General features: G+C 46.3%; 1 pseudogene; it reads left to right on the top strand.

Moving 5' to 3' along the window:
- Positions 1-3,987: 3,987 nt before the first annotated feature.
- Positions 3,988-4,315, top strand: LOC148139755 (BET1 homolog pseudogene; annotated as a pseudogene).
- The last annotated feature ends 21,361 nt before the right edge of the window (positions 4,316-25,676 follow it).

Consider the following 25,676-nt stretch of genomic DNA (forward strand, 5'->3'; position numbering starts at 1 on the left):
GCAGTTGGGCTGGGAGTCCGTGAACCACCGCAATCTGCGGTTGCAGGGGACTGCTGTGTGCAGCACCCTCCACCCCAGATCCCCGAGAGAAAGGGGGAGGACCCCCGCGTACAGAGCCCTCCACTGGGGATCCCCACCGCCCGGTGGCAAATGGGCACGCCAAGGCGTGTCCGGACGGTGGATGAGGGAGAAGAGGTGGACGGTGTGCAGCAGCAGTCTATACAGGGCTTTCCTTTTTACATCCCTAAATGAGACAAAATTAAAATTTCGGAGGCGGCTCAGGTTGTGGGGCACAGGCTCCCGCGGGAAGTAGGGGACCTTGGGGCCAATGTGAAATTCCGTCCGGGCTGGGGTGAGCGCGGACGGGATCCCACCACACACCTGAGCGTCCTCCAACTGGTGCACTACGTTGGGTCCGAGCACCGCCGTTTTAACACTCCTGTTTATTTTTATTTTTTTTTTCTTCTTTTTTTCTTTTTTTTTCCTATTTATTTATTTATTTATTTTTTTTTTCTTTTAACCCCCACACTACCACCTAAGTGCGGTAGTGCTTATTTTTTCCCCAGCACCCATGGTGTGTGTGTGCAGGTGTGAGACACAGTGAAAGACACAAAGTGCACCAATCTTCTATTCAATTTCCACCACCAGGAAGATAGGAAAACACCCGGGTGGCCAGTGACAAACACTGCCCTTCACAGCAAGGGACAGTGCTGTGTGATCAAAACAGTGAAAGGGAGGGTAGGGACTAAATCAAAATAGAGTTGGAGGGAGAAATGATGGACACTCCTGTCTTTTTTTTTGGAAAACACCCGGGTGGCCAGTGACAAACACTGCCCTTCACAGCAAGGGACAGTGCTGTGTGATCAAAACAGTGAAAGGGAGGGTAGGGACTAAATCAAAATAGAGTTGGAGGGAGAAATGATGGACACTCCTGTCTTTTTTTTTTTCTTTTCTTTTTTTTCTTTTCTTTTTTTTTCCCCACACTACCGCCTAAGTGCGGTAGTGCTTATTTTATCCCCAGCACCCATGGTGTGTGTGTGTGCAGGTGTGAGACACAGTGAAAGACACAAAGTGCACCAATCTTCTATTCAATTTCCACCACCAGGAAGATAGGAAAACACCCGGGTGGCCAGTGACAAACACTGCCCTTCACAGCAAGGGACAGTGCTGTGTGATCAAAACAGTGAAAGGGAGGGTAGGGACTAAATCAAAATAGAGTTGGAGGGAGAAATGATGGACACTCCTGTCTTTTTTTTTGGAAAACACCCGGGTGGCCAGTGACAAACACTGCCCTTCACAGCAAGGGACAGTGCTGTGTGATCAAAACAGTGAAAGGGAGGGTAGGGACTAAATCAAAATAGAGTTGGAGGGAGAAATGATGGACACTCCTGTCTTTTTTTTTTTCTTTTCTTTTTTTTCTTTTCTTTTTTTTTTCCCCACACTACCGCCTAAGTGCGGTAGTGCTTATTTTATCCCCAGCACCCATGGTGTGTGTGTGTGCAGGTGTGAGACACAGTGAAAGACACAAAGTGCACCAATCTTTATTCAATTTCCACCACCAGGAAGATAGAAAAACACCCGGGTGGCCAGTGACAAACACTGCCCTTCGCATCAAAGGGCAGTGCTGTGTGATCAAAACAGTGAAGAGGAGGGTAGGGACTAAATCAAAATAGAGTTGGAGGGAGAAATGATGCACTCCACTCCCTGCGGCGCCCACCTCTCCCTGAACAACTCCAGGGTGTTGGTGGACACCGCGTGCTCCTTCTCCAAGGACACCCGGGCTCTAACGTAACCACGGAAGAGGGGCAGGCAGTCGGCCCTAACGACCCCCTCCACGGCCCGCTGCCTCGACCTGTTGATGGCCAGTTTGGCCAGGCCCAGGAGCAGACCCACGAGGAGGTCTTCAGACCTGCCCTTCCTCCTCCGTATCGGGTGCCCAAAGATCAGGAGCGTGGGACTGAAGTGCAACCAAAAACAGAGGAGAAGGTTTTTCAGAAAATCGAAAAGGGAGTGCAAACGCCCACACCCAATATATACATGGTCCACGGACTCCACAGCGCCACAGAACAAGCAGTTGGGCTGGGAGTCCGTGAACCACCGCAATCTGCGGTTGCAGGGGACTGCTGTGTGCAGCACCCTCCACCCTAGATCCCCGAGAGAAAGGGGGAGGACCCCCGCGTACAGAGCCCTCCACTGGGGATCCCCACCGCCCGGTGGCAAATGGGCACGCCAAGGCGTGTCCGGACGGTGGATGAGGGAGAAGAGGTGGACGGTGTGCAGCAGCAGTCTATACAGGGCTTTCCTTTTTACATCCCTAAATGAGACAAAATTAAAATTTCGGAGGCGGCTCAGGTTGTGGGGCACAGGCTCCCGCGGGAAGTAGGGGACCTTGGGGCCAATGTGAAATTCCGTCCGGGCTGGGGTGAGCGCGGACGGGATCCCACCACACACCTGAGCGTCCTCCAACTGGTGCACTACGTTGGGTCCGAGCACCGCCATTTTAACACTCCTGTTTATATCTGTCATCCAGGGCTCCCAGATTGGACCAGATTAACAGCCCCAATTAGCCAACTGATACTCTATGAGATCCATCTGGCTTACCTTGTTACAATCACTCCACATAGGTTTATTCCACATATTCCCGTTTTGAGGATTTTACAAATACCAGTTTAAAGGCTCCCCTCCTCTATTTTGAACCCAGGTCCCTTTGCTTCACTCCCACAGTTTACCTTCACGCAACATTCGACATTTACTTTCTACATATCCTTAATAATGTTGGGATACCTCCAGAAAACCATCTCTTAGAGTCTTCCACTCAAGGCTCAGATTCTCCAGTCTATCCTCACAACTCATATCCTAATACAGACGGACCCCAATTTACAAATAGAAAAACAAAAAACAGAAATTGCTGGAAAAGCTCAGCAGGTCTGGCAGCGTCTGTGAAGAGAAATCAGAGTTAATGTTTCGGGTCATGTGACCCTTGCTCAGAATTCCAATTGTTCCCAGTTTACGAATGTCTGACTTACAAAGGCTCGCAATTGCAAATATGATCCCATACAGGGGTCTAACTTGAAAGATCTGATAGACAGTACTTACAAATAGCTGATTCTATTGTCCTGCATTGCTTTCCAACAAACCGACTTGCATATGGACTCAGGAATGGAACCCATTTGTAACCCAGGAACTGCTTCTATCAACCTGGTGACACTTCTCCAGAAAGCCTTGAGTTTTGAATTGCCTCTTGCGTTTTTGCCTGATCAAATTGGACACTAATTTGCATATCACCAATTAGATTAGATTACTTACAGTGTGGAAACAGGCCCTTCTGCCCAACAAGGCCACACCGACCTGCCGAAGCACAACCCTCCCAGACACATTCCCCTACGCCTAACACTACAGGCAATTTAGCATGGCCAATTCATGTAACCGGCACATTTTTGGACTGTGGGAGGAAACCGGAGCACCAAGAGGAAACCCACGCAGACACGGGGAGAATGTGCAAACTCCACACAGAGTCCCTGAGGCGGGAATTGAACCCGGGTCTCTAGCGCTGTGAGGCAGCAGTGCTAACCACTGTGCCACCGTGCTGCCCATTCTGTCTTTGTTGTTGCTATTTCCATTGTGTAATTTAACTTCGAACTGATCCCATCACTTGCTACTCTGAATTAGTTGTATGTGTTGATGGTAGTAAGGGGTGTTGTGATTGGAACCAGGCCCAGGTGGATCTCATTGACTCTGAGATGCTTGTTTGGGGTTGTTAACATTGGGCCAAAAAGGGAGCCCTGGCTGACAGATATAAACGAGCGATTGGGGCTTCCCCCTGCACCCCTCCTACCTCCACTAACTCTGTTCTGGGTTCAGTGATGTCCTGGTGCTGTGAAGAAGGCTGGGCCAAGAGTTCAGCAAACAAGAGGGTCACTATCAATTTCCTAATACCTGGAGTGACATTGTCATAGCAGCATCAAACTAAATCACACTGCTGGAAATATGAGGCGTGCAGTCTTGGGGGAAGGACCTCCTGCCTATGCTTGAAGTGGTTGCAGTGTGTATGAAGAAGAAAATGATAAATTAACGGAAGGCCTTTGAGAAAAAGTGACTGCATTAAAAACCCTTTCCATTGATATCGGAACTGAAATGAAATAAGCTCCTGGATGAAATGGATACGGGATTTGAATCTACAGGTGGACTATTGGGAGCAACCATGGGTAGACTCAAATACCTATCCCGTGGAAGCCAAACAAAACTGTTATGCTACATGATGCTCTTTGCCTTTTTTCTATTCTTTGTACGTTATTGGGTTATTAAGTTAAGGTGAAATAAATTTGTGCAACTCCAAAAAAAAATAAATGAGAGATTCAGGTCACCTCACTCTGGAGACTGGCTCTGAGCTAGCTGGTCAGAGCACATGAACAGTGCAGGTGTAAATAAAGGGTGACTTGGAAACTGGCACCAGTTAATTCAGGGGAAAGAGCAAAATCCAAAGAAAATGTGTTATGTTGTGTTTGTACCCCACTCCTGTCTTTCAAATCAATTTACACCATTAATTACACATTTCAGAACTGAAATCTTTTAAAATTAGAAGCTTTAAAAATAGAATTCTGCTCCCCCCCCCCCCCCCCCCTCCCCCCCCCCCCCCCCCCGCCAGCTCCCAATAAGCATTCACATCCCTCATATTTCAAACAAAGCAACATAAATATACTTTAAAATTCCCATGACCTTGCCCTCTGGAAGTGTTGAGAAAGAATAGCCATAGAGTCATAGAGATGTACAGCATGGAAACAGACGCTTCGGTCCAACCCATCCATGCCGACCACATATCCCAACCCAATCTAGTCCCACCTGCCAGCACCCGATCCTATCCCTCCAAACCCTTCCTATTCATATAGCCATCCAAATGCCTTCTAAATGTTGCAATTGTACTAGCCTCCACCACTTCCTCTGGCAGCTCATTCCATACACGTACCACCCTCTGTGTGAAAAGTTGTCCCTTAGGTCTCTTTTATATCTTTCCACTCTCACCCTAAACCTATGCCCTTTACTACTGGACTCCCCGACCCCAGGGAAAAGACTTTGTCTATTTATCCTATCCATGCCTCTCATAATTTTGTAAACCTCTATAAGATCACCCCTCAGCCTCCAACACACCAGGGAAAACAGCCCCAGCCTGTTCAGCCTCTCCCTATAGCTCAAATCCTCCAACCCTGGCAACATCCTTGTACATCTTTTCTGAACCCTTTCAAGTTTCACAACGTCTTTCCGATAGGAAGGAGACCAGAATTGCGCGCAATATTCCAACAGTGGCCTATCTATTCATCTCATTATTTTGTACACAGGTATGATTTTTCTAAAATCAGTTGTTAAGAAGAGTCATATCAGACTGGAAACATGGACTCTGTTTCTCTCTCCACAGATGTGGCCAGGCCTGCTGAGTTTCTCCAGCGTTTAATGGGTATGCAGAATATTGTCTTGTACAGCTGCAACATGACCTCCCAATTCCTGTACTCAATACTCTGACCAATAAAGGAAAGCATATCAAACACCTTCTTCACTATCCTATAGGAGCAGGTTTACAATTAAGGTGCAGGTAGGAGTCTTTAAAATGTAGCGGATAAACACACAGATTAATCTAGAGCAATTTAACACTGCTACCCGAAGGAGATGTGTAGTTTTCAAGATGCACACTCTTACTACAGACAGACACATTTCGTCTTCTTGCAGAATTTCATACTTTCTTGCTGGGAGTCACGTCCATAACTGTAACACAGAATTCACTCCACAGTGTTATTTTGCAGCCTGTTAATGACAGGGGGATCTCATGTGTACAAGACAATATTCTGCATACCCATGAAACGCTGGAGAAACTCAGCAGATCTGGCCATTCAAAGTTTGTGCGAAGATTTGTAGCTCGGGTGCTCGTTGTTGTGGTTCTGTTCGCCGAGCTGGAAGTTTTTGTTGCAAACGTTTCGTCCCCTGGCTAGGCGACATCATCAGTGCTTGGGAGCCTCCTGCGAAGCGCTTCTTTGATGTTTCCTCCGGTGTTTATAGTGGTCTGTCCCTGCCGCTTCCGGTTGTCAGTTTCAGCTGTCCGCTGTAGTGGTTGGTATATTGGGTCCAGGTCGATGTGTTTGTTGATGGAGTTTGTGGATGAATGCCATGCCTCTAGGAATTCCCTGGCTGTTCTCTGTCTGGCTTGCCCTATGATAGTAGTGTTGTCCCAGTCGAATTCATGTTGCTTGTTGTCTGCGTGTGTGGCTACTAAGGATAGCTGGTCGTGTCGTTTCGTGGCTAGTTGATGTTCATGTATGCGGATTGTTAGCTGTCTTCCTGTTTGTCCTATATAGTGTTTTGTGCAGTCCTTGCATGGTATTTTGTACACTACATTAGTTTTGCTCATGTTGGGTATCGGGTCCTTCGTTCTGGTGAGTTGTTGTCTGAGCGTGGCTGTTGGTTTGTGTGCCGTTATGAGTCCTAGGGGTCGCAGTAGTCTGGCTGTCAGTTCCGAGATGCTCCTGATGTATGGTAGTGTGGCTAGTCCTTTTGGTTGTGTTATGTCCTCGTTCTGTGGTCTGGCTATATATGTGGAGAGAGAAACAGAGTCCATGCTTCCAGTCTGATATGACTGTTCTTAACAACTGATTGTAGAAGAATCATACCTGTGTACAAAATAATGAGAGGAATAGATAGAATCAATAGCCAGAGACTTTTCCCCAGGGCAGGATTGACTGGTACGAGAAGTCATAGTTTGAAGATATTAGGAGGAAGGTATAAAGGAGACGTCAGAGGTAGGTTCTTTACACAGAGAGTTGTGAATGCATGGAATGCGTTACCAGCCGTGGCGGTGGAAGCAGAGTCATTGGGGACATTTAAGCGACTGCTGGACATGCACATGGATAGCAGTGAGTTGAGGGGTGCGTAGGTTGTTACTATATTTGACATTAGGATTAAATCTCGGTATAACATCGTGGGCCAAAGGACCTGTTCTGTGCTGTACTTTTCTACGTTCTATGTTCTATGACTCAAAACTCTGGGATCTCCACGGATACTGTCAGACTTGCTGAGTTTCTCCAGTAATTTCTAAGTTTATCTCAAAGTTTGTGCGAAGATTTGTAGCTCGGGTGCTCGTTGTTGTGGTTCTGTTCGCCGAGCTGGAAGTTTTTGTTGCAAACGTTTCGTCCCCTGGCTAGGCGACATCATCAGTGCTTGGGAGCCTCCTGCGAAGCGCTTCTTTGATGTTTCCTCCGGTGTTTATAGTGGTCTGTCCCTCCTAGAGGCATGGCATTCAGCCACAAACTCCATCAACAAACACATCTGGGGGATCCAAGATGGCGGCGACCCAGTAAGACTGAGTCTATAGTGCTCCTCCCAAGACCTGGGCACAGTGGGTCACCTACCCCCTACCAATCTCACCAAATCATTTATAAATCATTTATAATAGTTTAGTAACTGAATTAGTGGTTTAATATTACATTTAAGCAACTTTATCCTAAGTTAAAATGACTAAAGGGAAGGGAGCCCGCAGCTCTCAGCATGCAGGAACCCCTCCCCCACACTCTCCAGCTGCAGCAGAGGCGTCCACAGCCGCCCCGGGGGACTTACCTGCAGTAGCAAGCCTTACAGAAATGATTTCCAAGCTTGACTCGAAGATCGATGCTTTTATCGTCGAATCCAGGAACCGTTGGGAGTCGTTGTCGGCCGCGCTGAAGAAGCACGACCGTGAAATTGAAGAAATTCAACGCCGAGTCGGAGGGGCGGAGCTAAAGGCCGCGACCTCGGAGACAACCGCTCAATCGGCCGTGGATCAGGTCCGGACTCTCGAGCAGCGAGTCCGGACCTTGGAAAATCATATTGACGACCTCGATAATCGAGGTCGTCGAAAAAATATTCGTTTGCTGGGCCTTCCCGAGCAGGAAGAGGAAGGCCAGCTTACAGCATTCCTGGAGCAGTGGCTGCCACAACTTTTAAATCTGGAAGCTGGATCAGGCCAGGTAAGGGTGGAATGGGCCTACCGGGTCGCAATACGCGGGCCCGGCTCGAACCAGCGCCCACGCCCGGTCCTGTTCCGGCTGCAGAGCTACAGAGAGAGGCAGATACTCCTGGAAGCCTCTAGAAATCTCGGAAAAGACCCCCAAGCTATGATCTACAAAGGATCCAAGATCATGCTATTTCAGGACTTTTCCCCGGCTCTGGTTCGAAAGAGGAAAGCATTCGACGAGGCGAAGAAGCGTTTAAGGGACTTAAATGTACAGTACTCCTTACGCTACCCAGCGATGTTACGCTTTAACCATGAAGGTTCTGTATATAACTTTGGATCACCAGAAAAGGCTAAGGAATTCTTGGACTCTCTTAGATAAACTGTAGGACATAATGGATGTTGGTCTGCCTTCCCCCCCGTTTTGGTTTATATCCCCTCCCTTTTTTTTTCTTACCTTATTGCTTAATATTATTATGGGGGGTGGGGAGAGGGATTTGATTTTCTCCCCCCCCCCCCCCTTGGAGTTGTTTTCTGTTATTATTTTATGTATATATGAGGGGTGTATGTACATGTGTGTGTATGTATGTATATATATATATATGTATGTGTATGTATATATATGTATATATAAGTTGGGGGATTTGGTTAATGTTGGTGGGGGGAGGTGGTTACCTTATTCGATTTTACCTCTGTCTTTAGGAGCGGGGTTGTTTTTCCCTTCGTTATTTTGTATTATCATATTTAATTATTATTTGTTGAACTGGTAATTTTATAGTTATATGTTTATATATGGTATTAACATTACCAAATATACCCAGGTGTTGGTAGGGGTGGGGGTGGGGTGCTCACTGTTAACTCTAGCTTTGTATTATATTTGAATTTTCCTCACTTTATTGAGGAGTGCCTGGGTCAAGGGTGGGGCATTGGTTGGGAGAGGATATGAGGGATTTTTGGAGAGGAAGTGATGCCCCCTGGGAACAAGGGGGAAAGTCTCCACTTAGACACGTTTTATATTTTTTTTATTTAGAAATAGTTTTTTACTGTATTGTTGTGGGTGTATTAAAGAGGGTTTATTTTTGTAAATTTTACATGTTCCATGCTCGGGATGTTCTGGATAGGGTTCCCCCTCCCGAGGGGTCTCGGATTGGCCCAGAGGATTATGGTTGATCAATCGGTTAAGTGGTGCACCTGGAATGTCAAAGGGAGTAATTCGCCACTTAAAAGGAAGAAAATATTATCAAATCTTAAGAAGGAAAGAGTTGATATAGCTCTCCTACAGGAGACGCATCTGTCAGATAAAGAACACTTGAAATTACGACAGGGCGGATTTGATCAGGCCTTTTTTTCTTCTTTTAGCTCAAAAAGCAGGGGAGTTGTTATTCTTGTTCGGAAGAATTTCCCTTTCAAAATCCTAAAGCAGATAAAAGACGAATCTGGACGATATATCTTGATTAAAGCTCTCATAAATGGAGAGGAATATGGGATTTTAAATTTGTACTGCCCCCCGGCACACCCCTTTAAATTTATAACAGAAGCCTTCTCAAAATTGATGGCTTTTAATGCCCGTCATATAATTATAGGGGGAGACTTTAATTGTATTATGGATCCGGAAATAGACAGGATTCCCAAGAGTACTGCAGGAGTATCTCCCAGATCTAGACAATTGATGGATCTGAACAAAGAATTAGGATTAGTAGATGTATGGAGATGTCTTCATCCACAGGGTAGAGATTTTTCTTTCTACTCTAATCCACATAAATGTCATACCAGAATTGATATGTTTTTTGCCCCCTCAATTTTTTTAAATTCCATATCATCCTGTAAAATAGGTAATATAGCAATTTCTGACCACGCTGCTGTATATATGGAAACTAAGGCGAGGAACAGTGGGACATCCCCTCGGCATTGGCGTATGGACCCCTTCTTAATGAAAGATAGTAAATTTGTAAAGTACTTCTCTCAAGAATTTAAAACTTTTTTAGAAATTAATTCAGGTACAGCTAGCAACCCGTCAATGATGTGGGAGACCATCAAAGCTTACACGCGAGGCTTGATCATCTCCTACTCAGCGACCCAGAAGAAATTAAAAGGAGAACAACAGCGTTTGCTTGAAGCCCGCTTAAAAGCGGCTGAAACAGCATACACTGATAGACCCTCTATTATTAAATTGCAAAGGATTACAGCTCTTAGGACAGCTCTAAATACTACACTTACTCAAACGGCTAAGAGGGAAATATTATTTGCAAAGCAAAGATTATATGAATATGGCGACAAACCGGGTAGATACTTAGCATTTCTTGCAAAGAAAAAAAAGGCCCCTCAGACGATTATGTCTATTAAGGAAAGTACGGGTATTTTGACTCATGATCATAAAAAGATTAATGCGACCTTTAGAAAATTCTATTCTGAGTTATATAAATCACAGGATTGTGAAGATAGGGCGAAGAGGATGCAGTCATTTTTTAAAAATTTGACTTTTCCAGACCTAACTCCGGAACAAGTATCGGTCCTAAATGCTCCTCTTACACCCCAAGAAATAGTTGATGCAATTAGGCACCTTCAAAATGGTAAGGCGCCGGGCCCAGATGGCTTTCAAGCTGAATTCTATAAAGAATTTACAGAAATACTGGTTGGTCCACTTATGGACATGTATAACTATGCATATAGTCAGGGCTGTCTCCCGCCTTCGCTGAAAGAGGCAAATATCTCTCTTATCCTCAAAAAAGGAAAGGACCCAGAAGATTGTACATCATACAGACCAATATCCTTGCTAAATGTAGATTTTAAAATCCTCTCTAAAATGTTAGCACTGAGATTAGAAAGGATACTGCCACATATTATAAAGGAGGATCAGACGGGGTTTATTAAGGGCCGTAGATCATCTAATAATGTTAGAAGGGCTCTGAATATGATTCAAGCTTGTCATCAGGGAAAGATACCAGGAGTAGTGGTTTCATTAGACGCGGAAAAGGCATTTGATAGGGTCGAATGGTCATATTTGTTTTACACATTGGAGAGGTTTGGTGTTGGACAGGTGTTTACCAAATGGATCTCAACATTGTATAGTGATCCCAAAGCAGTTGTGGTTACCAATGGATTAGGCTCGGATAGCTTCAGTGTGGGTAGGGGCTGCCGTCAGGGATGTCCCCTCTCGCCATTGTTATTCACGCTAATAATTGAACCACTAGCAGAAGCTATACGAGCTGATCCTAACATAGTGGCCCCAAGGATTGGTACAGGTAAACATAAAATTACCCTTTATGCAGATGATGTTCTTCTATTCCTCAGTAACCCTTTGATGTCCATACCTCGCTTAATCCAAGTTATTAATACATTTAGTGCATTCTCAGGCTATAAAATTAATTTTTCAAAATCGGAAGCTATGCCAATGGGTGGCCTTGCTGTGATACCCCGCTTAGCGGACGGTTCCCTTTTTCCCTTTCGCTGGTCCCTGGAGGGTTTCTTATATTTAGGCATTTTTATTACTCCAGTATTTGGTCAGTTGTATAAGGCTAATTTTGTGTATTTATTGGAAAGGATAAGGCAGGACCTCCAGCGATGGGGAGACCTGCCAATTTCCTGGCTGGGTCGAATAGCATTAATCAAAATGAATATCCTGCCCCGTCTCCTATATCCTATGAGAATGCTTCCGGTGATGCTGCCGAGGACAGCTTTATGTAAATTATACGGCTGGCTGAGTTCCTTTATCTGGAACCATAGGCGACCCCTCATTAAGCTGAAGAAGCTACAGCTTCCACAGGCAAGGGGTGGATTGGACTTCCCAGATTTTAGGAAATATCAATTAAGTTCCCTATTAAGTTATATAGCTGATTGGGCCTTGTCTGATCCACAATCAATCTGGTTGGACATCGAGGCTTCTCAAGTAAAATACCCACTTATTAACCTTTTATTCTCAGACAAGAGGAAAATCATTACAGATCACTGTAAAAACCCTATAATACTGAATACAATCAAGGCTTGGAATATAATGCGGCAAAATGAGGGTAATTCACATAAAACATCCCCCTATGCACCGATAGTGGGAGCATGGGGATTCCAACCGGGATTAACAGATGCCACTTTTAAACTCTGGAGAGCCAGGGGTATCTCATGTCTTGGGGATTTATTTAAAGATGGGGTCCTGATGTCTTTCGGACAGCTGCGTCAGAAATTCGGATTACCCAATGGAGACCTCTTTCGATACTTCCAAATTCGAGATTTTATACAGAAGAAGACTACGTTATTAGATAGTCTTTATAAATCCGATAGAGAATGTAGTGTCCTACGACCAGTGGGGGTATCTTCCGTCAGTAATATTTATCATTTGCTACATGATGAAGTATCGGGAGATATGGATAATCTGCTTAAAACATGGGATCAGGATCTGGGACTAGAAATCTCCACAGAAACGTGGAATGATATCTGGGAAAATGCTAGAAGAATTACTATTTGTAACAGAACCCAGGCTATCCAGCTGAAGATACTTCATAGGGCCCATATAGCACCGGTCCGATTGGCAAAATTTAAGGCAGGAGCATCTCCAATGTGTCCTAAATGCAAAATAGAGGTGGGCACTCTTGTACATTGCTTATGGACCTGTCATAAGATCCGTGGATATTGGACTAAAGTAGCAAGTACCCTGACAGAAATTTTAGGAACGGAAATAAAAGTGGACCCCGTATCTCTCCTCTTGGGCTTTTCGAACTTTCCCTCCCTGGACACGTACGGGAAGAGACTATTTTCTATTCTTTCTTTCTGTGCAAGGAAAAATATTTTGATGAACTGGGTGGCGGAGGGCCCCCCTGGACTTTCAAATTGGCACAGACTAATTATGGAATGTATTCCCCTTGACTTCCTTACAAATATGGTGCACCGAAAGACCGAATTATTTTATAAAATATGGCAGCCCTTTTTGAATTACATAAATACAGATATTTCGGCTATCCTAACAAGGGCTTTTATTTAATTGAGACCACGAACCTGGCTGGTCCGCGGCCCCTCGGGGGAGGAATCCCGCACGAATACGGGTTTTATCATATCTGATGTTAACACATCCCGAGCATGTAAGAGACTTAAATATACACCCTGATTAGTTGTAGGTTAGATTAGTAGATAGTTGAGTTTTGTCTGTTTGTTTTTTTTTTGTTGTTTTTTTTTGGGGTTTTTTTTTGTTGTTTTGTTTTGTTTTGTTTTTTTTTGTTGTCAAATTTTGGCTATTGTATATTTGAGCTAATTGTATATCAATGTTTATATCTGAGAGTTTTGTTTATTTTTGTAAACTTGTAAAAATGTTAAATTTCTAATAAAAATATCTATAAAAAAAAAAAAAAAAAAAAACAAACACATCGACCTGGACCCAATATACCAACCACTACAGCGGACAGCTGAAACTGACAACCGGAAGCAGCAGGGACAGACCACTATAAACACTGGAGGAAACATCAAAGAAGCGCTTCGCAGGAGGCTCCCAAGCACTGAGGATGTCGCCTAGCCAGGGGACGAAACGTTTGCAACAAAAACTTCCAGCTCGGCGAACAGAACCACAGCAAGTTTATCTCAGATGCCTTTTATTGAAGATCACTGGTCTGACAAACAGCCACCCGCAGTAATGTAGCAAAATTAAAACAGAAAGCATTGCAAGATGTGCACATTGGAATTAAAACCCAGATCAGAGGGACAATGGAGTGTACACAGAACTATGTCAGACAGGGAAAGACCTTTCTTGGGAACTGGGTTATTAAGGGAATATCTTTCAAACTGAACAGACACGTGTAGATTGCCAATGGGGAGGGAGATCAGGGTGGACCATTGTTCACTGATAGTGGGGTGAGACAAAAAAACTGCAGATGCTGGAATCCAAAGTAGACAAACAGGAGGCTGGAAGAACACAGCAAGCCAGGCAGCACCAGGAGGTGGAAAAGTAAATGTTTCGGGTGTAACCCTTCTTCAGGACTGGGGGGTGGGTATAGGGGGAGCTGCAAATAGCGGGGGGTGGGGAGGGGGTTTTGGATGGCCAGAGGCACTGAGTGGCAAAGTAGGGATAGATGATCACAGGTGTAGAGTCAGCCTGGTAGGTGGATGGGAGGAATGAATCCGGTTAGTAACTGGAAGGAAGGGTCAATGGAAGGGAGGGGGAAGGGCTGGGAAGGGAGTCGGTGGGAAGATTATTTGAAAGTGAAGAACTCAAATTTGAGTCCACTGGGCTGTAGGCCTGCCGAGGCAGAAGATAAGGTATTGTTCCTCCAATACTCAGTCTGATGGCAATGGAAGAGGCCAAGAATGGACATGTCAGAGAGGGAGTGGGAAGGGGGATTGAAATGGGAAGTGACTGGGAGGTCTGGTCGGTCCCTGTGGGCCAGGCTGAGATGCTCAGTGAAATATTCGCTTCACCTACGTTCAGTCTCATCGATTTCGAGAAGATCACATTGGGAGCTCCGGATACTGTAAACTGGGTTGGAGGAGAGGCAGGTGAACCTCTGATAGTGGAGTGAAGTAGGGTGTGGGGGAGCAGTGGATTGGACAGAAGGCCAGAGCTGGTGAAGCAACGTGGAAAATAAATTCCAAATTAAAATCTCATGCTGCATGAAACTGCCTCATTCCCATGCTGCAGCCCTTGGCCCTCCTCCAGCTGGGACTGGAATCTTCTGCATCAGGACCTGATGAGCTTACAGATGGGAAGGTTATTTAATTAGGCAGCCTGTTGATGGAGCCAAACCCTGGGTTCTCCCCAGCTCCACAGGAATCAGGTTCAAGCCCACCCCTAGCAATCTGCTGCCACTTCTGGCACTAAAAGGGAAATTGTGTCTGACTAATTTATAGGAGATTTTCAAGGAAGTCTCAACCAAAGTGGATCAAGGGGAACAAGTAGATGTGTTGTATTTGGAGTTCCAATTGGCATTAGACAGGGTACCTCCACAGAAGATTAAGTCATAAAATAAGAGCCCACGGTGTTGCATGTGGTACATCCTGGTTGGAGGCAAAAGAACTGCAGATGCTGGAATCCAAGGTAGACAAGCAGGAGGCTGGCAGAACACAGCAAGCCAGGCAGCACCAGGAGGTGGAGAAGTCAATGTTTCGGGTGTAACCCTTCTTCAGAACTCCTGTTGTATATCAGCAAGGATGGAAAATTGGCTCATGGGCGAGAAATGGTGAGTGGGGTGTGAATAGTTCTTTCTTAGGTTGGTGACCTGTCACAAGTTGGGTTCCACAAGGATCAGTGCTGGGACCACAACTATTGGCAATATGTAATAATGACTTGGAGGGAGGAAGCAAATGTACTGTCGCCAAATTTACAGATGGCCTGAAAACAAGCAGGTGGCTAGAGGGACACAAACAGAGAGGTTTGCAGGAATGTTCCGGAACAAAGTTCTGGTCAAGATTGATTGGGAGCTGAGGTTGGCCGTGCAGCAACATGCCAGTGAAGTTCCGTGGAGTTGGGGTGAGTGGACAGCTGTGGAGATCGAGTGAAATGATGTGGAACACAAAGATTTAGCCTTTGAATAGCTAAACAGAGCGAGTACAATGATGAAGGATAGGTTTGAGTGAAGGCGGGAGAGTTGGGGAGGTGTGGGGGGAGGGGGAGGAGTACAACCTTGTTGCTAGATGTCCACAACTGGAATCACAGAGAATAGAAACTCAGTCACAAGCTCCTTTCATGTCATAAACGTTCATGTTTTTCTAAAATTGCTGAGTTGTGGTGTTCTACCCTGAGTTACTGCAAGCGATTCAAACAATAGAACTAACATTCGGGAAGTAAGCTGTACATTTTATTTGGAGTTGAAAAGCATCCAAATTATTGAGAATACATGAAATGCAACAGGTTTGAAACATACACAAGAAAATTATTCATTTTCATTAAACCCTTTTGCCTAAGAACTCAGAGTAATTATTTGCTACTAATAAGGTTAATTGCTTGCTGTCAGTCTGCTAACAATGTACAGAATTGAAGTTCACAGTTAGTGATGGAAGAGGATTTGTAGATATTTTTAAATTAACCCGTTCAGACATGTTATGACAAACCCCCCCAGGACAGCTGGGACTTGAACTTGGAGCTTCAGGGTGAAGTGGTAAGAACACTGTCATGGCTCCACAAGACACTTGGAACAGGCTTGTTGCGTTTAGCTGTTTCTACTTTTCCCTTGGTGATTACTTTTGTGAAGCAGTCCCATCCTCATTAAAAAGTCAAGTGCAGACATCACTAGAGCCAAATACTGGTTCAGAGTTCAACCGTTACAGGTCACTGACCCACCACTGCAGACGTAGCAGTGGATTTTGCCAGCTGTCTACTCAGCCTTCGGATACTCAACGGCTTGACAGATTCATGTTTGTTTACCATTTTCAAATCCAAGTTTACAGTGCCATCCCACAATGCTAGGCTGTACTCGTTGCTCCACTGGTCAGACTGATTTCAAATTCTGCAGCCCCCTTTAGGCTTTCAGGAAGTTCTCTATATTGTCATTGGCAGATAAACTGCGCTGAGACGTATTTTAAAATGTTTCCTTCTCTCAGTCTTCTCTGAGGAATTGTTTGCTCATCCCTATCCAAATTGAGGTAGCCAAAAATAACAGACAGTTGGCCTCTATAGATTATAAGACCCGAAGACATAAGAACAGGAAAAGGCCATTCAGCCCTTTAAAATAGTTCTGCCATTCAATTCATGGCTGATTTGATCGCAATTTTAACTCTGCTTTCCAGCCTTCCCCCTGCCACAATTCCCTTGTCAATCAAAAATCTGTCTAACTCACCTATAAATATATTTACTGACCAAGTCTCCAGAAAAATATTCCAAACCCTTTGAGTGTTCAATGAAATTCCTTCCCATCTCTGCCATAAAGGGCAGCACGGTGGCTCCGTGGTGAGTACTGCTGCCTGACAGCACCAGGGACCTGGGTTTGATTCCAGCCTTGGGCAACTGTCTGTATGGAGCTTGTACATTCTCCCTGTGTCTGTGTGGATTTCCTCCGGGTGCTCTGGTTTCCTCCCACACTCCAAACATGGGCGGCACGGTGGCACAGTGGTTAGCACTGCTGCCTCGCAGCGCCAGAGACCCGGGTTCAATTCCCGACTCAGGCGACTGACTGTGTGGAGTTTGCACGTTCTCCCCGTGTCTGCGTGGGTTTCCTCCGGGTGCTCCGGTTTCCTCCCACAGTCCAAAGATGTGCAGGTCAGGTGAATTGGCCATACTAAATTTCCCGTAGTGTTAGATAAGGGGTAAATGTAGGGGTATAGGTGGGTTTCGCTTCGGCGGGTCGGTGTGGACTTGTTGGGCCGAAGGGCCTGTTTCCACACTGTGATCTAATCTAAAAAAAAAAATGTGCAGGTTAGGTGAACTTTTCATGTTAAATTGCCCATAGTGTTAGATGCATTAGGGAAGAAAGTGAGGTCTGCAGATGCTGGAGATCAGAACTGAAAATGTGTTGCTGGAAAAGCCCTTCTTCAGGAAGGGCTTATGCCCGAAACGTCGATTCTCCTGTTCCCTGGATGCTGCCTGACCTGCTGCGCTTTTCCAGCAACACATTGTTAGATGCATTAGTCAGGGGTAAATGTAAGGTGGGGTGGGTTATTCTTCAGAGGGTCAGTGTGGACTGGTTGGGCCGGCGGGCCTGTTTCCACACTGTAGGGAATCGAATCTAACTGGAAGAAGATCTTTCCTGAGACTGTGCCTCTTAGTTCTAGATGCCCCTAAGAGAAGGAAGCATCCTCTCAGCATTACCTGACCAAGCCTCTTCAAGATCTTCCACGCTTCAGTAAGGACACCTCTCAATCAACCAATCCTCCTCAGTCCCTTGAGGAAAGCAATCAGCTACAACCAATAAGCCACAAATAAGTACTTTCTTCATTGACACAAAATCAGTCAAAAGTACATGATATCTCACAACCCCGACGCTGTAATTGTGGCCAGCACGTTTCTATATCTGGTTAGTAAAGCTGTCATATCAACAGTTACTTCTGTGTCCACGTGTCCAATGTGAGAAAGACTGTAGCAAAGAGAAAAGCTTTTGAAAAATCATTTGCAGGATGTGGGCATTATTGACGAGCCAGCATTTGTTACCCAGCTGTAGGTAACCCAGGGAAGCTGATGGTGAGCCCCTTTCTTGAACTTCTGTAATTTGTTTTATTCAATCATGGGATGTGGATGTCGCTGGGTGGGCCAGCATTTATTGCCCATCCCTAGTTGCCCTTTGAGAAGGCGGTGATGAGTTGCCTCTTGAACCACTGCTGTCGGAGACCTCCAATGCCCTTAGGGAGGGAATGCCAGGATTTTGACCCAGCAACAGTGTATGAACAGCAATATATTTCCATGTCAGGATGCCGAGTGGTTAGAAGTGGAACTCCCAGGGGGTGGTGTTCTCATCTGTCTGCTGCATTTGTCCTTCTCGTTGAAAGCGGTCATGAATTTGGAAGGTGCTGTCTGAGAATCTTTGGTGAATTTCTGCAGTGTGTCTTGTACATAGTACACACTGTTGCTTCTGAGTGTTGGTGGTGGGTTCTTGTGGATGCTCTGTGGATGTGGTGCCAATCAAGTGGACTGCTTTGTCCTGGATAGTGTCAAGCTTCTTCAGTGTTGTTGGGGCTCCACTCATCCAGGCAAGTGGGGGGTATTCCATCACAGTCTTACTTATTCCTTGTAGATGGTGGACAGGCTTTGGGGAGTTAGGAAGTGAGTATTCTGCATCTCTGACTTTCTCTTTTAGGTATTGTATTTATGTGCTGAGTCCAGTTGAGATTCTAATCAATGGTAATCACCATGCTGTTGACTGGGGAGCTATTTAGCGATGATAACACCATTGAATGTCAAAGGGTGGTGGTTAGGTTGTTTCTTACTGGAGATGGTCATTGCTTGTGTGGTGTAACTATCACTTGTCACTCGTCAGCCCAAGCCTGAATATTATCCAGATCTTGTTGTATTTGGAAATGCACCACTGCAGTATCTGTGTAGTTGTGAATGGAGCTGAACATTGCACAATCTAGTTACATCCATATGCTGTTAGGGAGAGAGATGCAGGATTTTAACCCAGTGACACTGAAGGAACGGTGATATATTACCAAAGTCAAGATGGAGCGTGACATGTGAAGGAACTTGGAGGATCTGGGATCCCCAACCATATGCTCCCCACTGTCCTTGTAAATGCATTTATAAACTATTTTTCATGGGTTCAGTACCCCCCAAAGCACTTTGTAGGCAATGAAGCACATCTCAAAGTGTAGTCCCTGCTGCAATGGAAAGATTAATTTACACTTAGCAATTCCTACATCAAGAGATGCATGAGGCAGACAACGCACTCCACCCTCTCCCACCCACAGCCAATATTCACACATCATTCCAATATCCGCTAACCAACTGGAGGGCTCTGCTGCCAGCCTAATGCCACTTCAACTTAGGTCATCATCATCTGTGCCCACCAGGAGCTGACTGAATGACATCTCTAAGGACAGGGGGCAAGTGACATGTCCAATATGGATGGCGGATGAAACTAGAAGGTGCTCTGCGTGCTTTGTTTCTCTAATTCCAGCGTTGGGAATAAAATCCTGCCAGCATCTGCCCATAATCCTGCAAAGAATATCTGGCATCAAAGGTATCCCATTTCCCTCCCTGGCAGGTTCTAAGTTTCACGAACATATCAGGGAATGGTGAACACATTCTCACTGTCGAGCCCTGTGCTTATGGAAGCCTGTTTACCGTTTAGCACCAGGATACTGTTCCAAGCAATGATAAAGGTTACAGAGCAAACTTACACCGAGCAAGCCCCCCACAACCAGCAATGTGGCAATATGAACAGGAGGAGGCCATTCAGCCCCTCGATCCTGTTCCACCATTCAATGAGGTGATGGCTGGTCTGTGGCCTAACTCCCGATAGCTGTCTTTGGTCCATATTCCTCAATACTGCTACTTAACAAAAATGTATTCCCCTCAGATTCAAAACTAACAAACAATCTAGAATCTACTGTAAATTGTGGAAGAGAGTTCCAAACATTTCCCTGTGTGTAGAAGTGCTTCCTAACATCTCTCCTGAATGGAGACATTCCCCCCCCAGTGCATCTCCTCCACTTCACACACTGCCACCCTTGAACCCCAACCTTCCCAAGGACAGGATGCCCCCCCACCTTCCACCCCACCAACCTCCGCATAAAATGCATCATCCTCTGCCACTTTCGCCACCTCCAAAGGGACCCCACGGGAGATATATTTCCCTCCCCCGCTCTATCAGTGTTCCGGAGAGGCCATTCCCTCTGCGACTCCCTCGTCAGGTCCACACCCCCCCACCAGCCCACACCCCACTCCTGGCACCTGTCCCTGCCACCTGCGCCCACACCACTCCCCTCACCTCCGTCCACATCCATCAGAAATTTACCTGCACCTTTCCCAATGTCATCTACTGCATTCGTTACACGCGGTGTGGTCTCCTCTACATCGGGGAGACAGGACACCTTCTTGCGGATTGTTTCAAAGAACATCTCTGGGACACCAACACCCACCAACCCCACCGCCCCGTGGCTCAACACTTCAACTCCCCTTTCCACTCCGTCAAGGACATGTAGATCCTGGGCCTCATCCACCAGCCAAACCGTTACCACCCGACGGCTGGAGGAGGAATGCCTCATATTCCGCCTTGGGACCCTGCAACCACACGGGATTAATGTGGATTTCAACAGCTTCCTCATTTCGCCCCTACCCCTCCCCCATTATCCCAGTCTAAGCCTCCAACTTGGCACCACCCTCCGGACCAGTCCATCACTCCCCTCCTGACCTATCACCTGCTCCATCACCTTCATCCACCTATCGCTTTCCCAGCTATCTCCTCCCCAACCCTACATCCTCCCATTTATCTCTCAGCCCCGACCCACAAGCCTCATTCCTGAGAAAGGGCTTATGCCCGAAATATCGATTCTCCTGCTCCTCAGATGCTACCTGATCTGCTGCGCTTTTCCAGCACCACACTCTCGACACTCATCTCTACTGAATAGTCTGGTCCAAATCCTCAGATGATGACCCCTAGTTCTACAATCCCCAGCAAGTGAAAATAGTTTATCTACCTTATCTTTACCTGTTAATATCTTGAAGGATCCTTAACCTTCTAAACGCTAGAGAAAACAGGCCCAGTTTGTACAATGTCTCTTCATAACTTAACTGCTGAAATCCACGCACCATCCATGTAAACTGGGTAACATTGACCATCAGAGTCAAGATTAGGGTGTTGCTGGAAAAGCACAGCAGGTCGGGCAGCATCCGAGGAGCAGGAAAATCGACGTTTTGGGCAGGAGCCCTTCATCAGGAATCAACATTGACCAACAGTTCAAGAGGGGAAAACACACCAGGGACAGCACCCTGCTGTTATTTGGAAACATGTTGAGGATTATTTTCTGTCCAAGTGCATCAGGAGAAGACTTAACATCTTAGTGATAAACTAGGCAAAAGTAAGGACTGCAGATGCTAGAAACCAGAGTTTTGGTTACAGTTGTGCTGGAAAAGCACAGCAGGTCAGGCAGCATCCGAGGAGCAGGAAAATCGACGTTTCAGGCAAAATCCCTTCATCAGGAATCTTTTGATCAATCAGAAATCTTCCTGATGAAGGGCTTTTGCTCAAAACATCGGTTTTTCTGCTCCTCAGATGCTGCCTGACCTGCTGTGCTTTTCCAGCACCACTCTAATCTAAAATCTTAGTGATAAAGACACACCAGGGACAGTGAGAGAGTACATCATTCCTACATGGCACTGTCAGCCCAGATCTTGTCAAGTCCCTGCAGCTTAAAGCACAAACCATTTGACTTGAAGTATCTATCTACTGAGGTCAAAATTGTTTTGAAGGTTAAGACCATGAGAGAGAAAAAGTGGGATGGGCTGAAATGGAAAGAGGAAGAAATGAAAAATGCAAAAACATAGATACAAGGAAAGACAGGATTTTTTGTTTAACTGTGTTCAGTAGCTTGCCTTTAGCTAGGGTTAGTGAATTGCTTTCATGAAAAAATGTTTGATTCCAGTGGTAGTGTCCATCATTCTAAGCCAGGAAGCCTGGATTCAAATCCTACCTGCTGCCGTGGTACAAGTCGGGTACAAAAGTGATTTACTGAACAATGAAAAACAGAATATTTTAAGATTTATTGTCAAGGCTAACTGTGTGTGAATGAGCCATGAATACACTAGGGCTTAAAAAGTTTAAAAGTAAAATGTAATTTTTCACTGAGATTTTTTTTCTAACATGAGGAGAGAGAAATTGTTTCAGTGCATATGAGGAACTGGCTCCCAGTTAAAATAGTGAATGCAGTGTCACAAGATCACAGGACAGATTGAGGTTAGGGAATGGTGTGGTTCACTGTTAGTCAGCTATGCCGAGGGATGACCTCGGATCAGGTTCCAATGTCAAGATCTTTCTTACACGTTTTCAGCTGATTGCCTCAGTAATAGCAGTATTCCTGTTTGCGAATAAGGAATTATTGGATCAGTTGTAAGTTTGGAAGTGGGATGGAGTGAGGAGGAGTGTGTGGGCATACAGACCCCCACAGACTGAGCAGAGCCAATTCACAACATTGGGCCCATTTAAGGCCAATAGAAGGAAGGCCATTGGGTTTTTTCAGTTGGTCTCTGGGCTCCTGCATTGGCCAACTCCCTGCAGACGGTCTACTAGCAACAGACTGGGGCGCGTCGGAGAGGGTGCAGGCAGTGGGGATGAGAAATTTGTGGTGGGGGGAGCCAATAAGGGGGAGATAGTAGGGGGAGGCAGTGAGGGGAAGTTGGAGGGGAAGGCAGTGAGGGGGAGATGGGGGGAGGCAGTGAGGGGGAGATGGGGGGGAGGCAGTGAGGGGGAGATGGAGGGGGAGGCAGTGAGGGGGAGATGGAGGGGGAGGCAGTGAAGGGGAGATGGAGGGGGAGGCAGTGTGGGAGAGATGGAGGGGGAGGCAGTGAGGTGGAGATGGGAGGAGGCAGTGAGGGGGAGATGGAGGGGGGCAGTGAGGGGAAGAGGCAGTGTGGGGGAGATGGAGGGGGAGGCAGTGAGGGGGAGATGGAGGGGGAGGCAGTGAGGGGGAAATGGTAGGGTGAAGGTAGTGAGGGGGAGGTTGTGGGGGTAGATGGTGGGGTAGACATTGGGGAGTAGAGTGTGTGGTGATTGTAACAAGGTCAATTTGGGGACTCATATTCTATGATGTCTACCAGGCCGACCTTGTTACAATCACTGCAGAGAAGATAGTAGGGGGGAGAAAATAGGTGGGGAGGATGCTGTGGGGGGGGGGGGGGGAAGGAGTGGGGAGAAGGCAAATGGGCACAGGGGCCTGGAGACATTGGGGAAGAATAGAAGAGGAGGTGGAGGGAGGCAGTGAGGATAAGCATTGGCAGTGAAGCAAGTGGCCGGAGGGAGGGTGGGAAACAGCAGTGGGGATGAATGGGGGGAGGCAGGGTGGGGAGCAAATGGGGGCATTGTGGGTGTGTGGGCACTGAAATCACTATAGAATCACAGTTTGGGCTCCTGTGGTAGCGTCCCTCCATCTGAGCCAGAAGGCCCAGGTTCAACTCTGAACACGCTGATTAATAACATGTAAAACTCTCTCAGGTTATTCTTGGCCAGTTTTCGTAACTCTGATGAGAAGAGAAACCTGCTAAGTCAGTCAGGCCGTGGTCAATTGCTGTGTAATTGAGGAAGTGAATCAGTGCTCTAACTCGGTGTGCTGGGAATGTAAAGCTGGATGTGCAATGTCATTTCATTTGTGGTTTCTTTGTTCCTACCTCCGCTCCCATTCTCACCCAAAGAAGTTGAATCATCCTTGTCCTGTACACACCAGCAGCTCTCTGGCATACAACCATCCTAGAAATGGCAGGCCATTCAGCCCCTCAGACCTGCTTTGGCATCCAGTCAAACCATGGCTGATCTTACACACTCCACTTCTCACAATCTCAGTGACTGCTAGAACAGTTTTGAGGGAGACAGAAAACACTGCAGATGCAAAGTGGACAAGCAGGATGCTGGAAGAACACAGCAAGCCAGGCAGCGTCAGGAGGTGGAGAGGGCAACAGTCCTGAAGAAGGGTTATACCCAAAACGTTGACTTCTCCACCTCCAGCTGCTGCCTGGCTTGCTGTAGAACAGTCATGAGGGGCAGAATGGACTGCTGCCTTTCCTACTTTCCTCATCCAGGCAGTTTGGTGTTACATTTGGATGACTATCTCCCAAAAAGATGACAGAGCGAGCCAGATGCAGCCATTCTGAGCAGACCCTCTGCTTTTTACATGTCCCCATTATCACCGCAAGCACGTCCTACTACCAAGAATGTAACTACTCTGTGCTGCAGCAACAGATAGACCTTTGAGAGACTGACTGAACGCAAAATCCCAAGGTCCCATCCAGCAGGTGGGAATATGCATCTCATGATGGGACATGAGACACCATAAGACATGAAATAGACACACCATGGACAGTTGATTCCTTGACACCGAAATAACCTCAACACAGACAAAGTGCAAGGGGCGGGTGTGACAGGCCAGTACAGCTGTGTGCGCTCAGTGCTAGTTTCAATTCCCCGCAGTTGCTAAGAACAAATGCCAACACAGACAGCATCATGAATAGGCAGAGTGTGCCAGGAAGCTATGGGGGATTTTAGACCTTTATGATGACTCACCCCACAGGCACTATGTGGAGACTAATCACGTCCCAGGCTGCCAGTTAAATGCTGGTTCTAGTCTGTTCAGAGACCAGGCTTCTCTGTGTCAAGAAATTACAATGAAATTTGAATTTTAAAACAAGGCTGAGTCATATGTAGGGAACATCCTGAATTGTTTGCCAAGGTTCTGTCAAGGAGAAATGAGCTGGGCACCATAAACAACCCAGGATCAGACAGAAGTGGGTATAACAACCCAGTTCCTTTCTCCTAAGAAGTACCTTAAAGAATAATTGATTCCAAGCAGCAAGTTCTTACTCTAATCTTGGTCATCCAACAGAGTAAATGTGGAGGGCAGCTCGAGAGACAGACGGGATGGAAGGTGAGGGTCTGTGGGGGTGGGGAGAGGGTGGTTTTATAAGTGCATAATGGATCCAAGTTGCTGTTGCACGCCAGATACTAACCAATGCATCCATATCTACACACACTGAAACAACTCCTACATTGACAGGAGAACACACACTGACAAATTCACAAGTGTACACACAAACACACAATTGCACACATTTGGCCATTAACACACAAAGACGCTATTACGATCACCTCTTTAATGTGGAGATGCCGATGTTGGACTCGGGTGAGCAACATCAAAAACTCACACAACACCAGGTTACAGTCCAACAGGTTTATTTGGAAGCACTCGCTTTCGGGGCACTGTTACTTTGTCAGGTAGGTAGTGGGACAGGATCAATTCGGTGTCCTATGACGCTTCCCCATTAGCTACCTGATGAAGGAGCAGTACTCTGAAAGTTAGTGCTTCCAAATAAACCTGTTAGACTATAACCTGGTGCTGTGTGATTTTTGAGGAGAAAGTGAGGGCTGCAGATGCTGGAGATCAGAGCTGAAAATGTGTTGCTGGAAAAGTTCAGCAGGCCAGGCAGCATCCAAGGAACAGGAGAATCGACGTTTCGGGCACAAGCCCTTCTTCAGGAATGAGGAAAGTGTGTCCAGCAAGCTAAGATAAAAGGTAGGGAGGAGGGACTTGGGGGAGGGGCGTTGGAAATGCGATAGGTGGAGGGAGGTCAAGGTGAGGGTGATAGGCCGGAGTGGGGTGGGGG

Source organism: Chiloscyllium plagiosum, unplaced genomic scaffold (genome assembly GCF_037043375.1).
Source record: "Chiloscyllium plagiosum isolate Xiang-an unplaced genomic scaffold, Cpla_swu_hap1 HiC_scaffold_37, whole genome shotgun sequence".
Lineage (NCBI taxonomy): Eukaryota > Metazoa > Chordata > Chondrichthyes > Orectolobiformes > Hemiscylliidae > Chiloscyllium > Chiloscyllium plagiosum.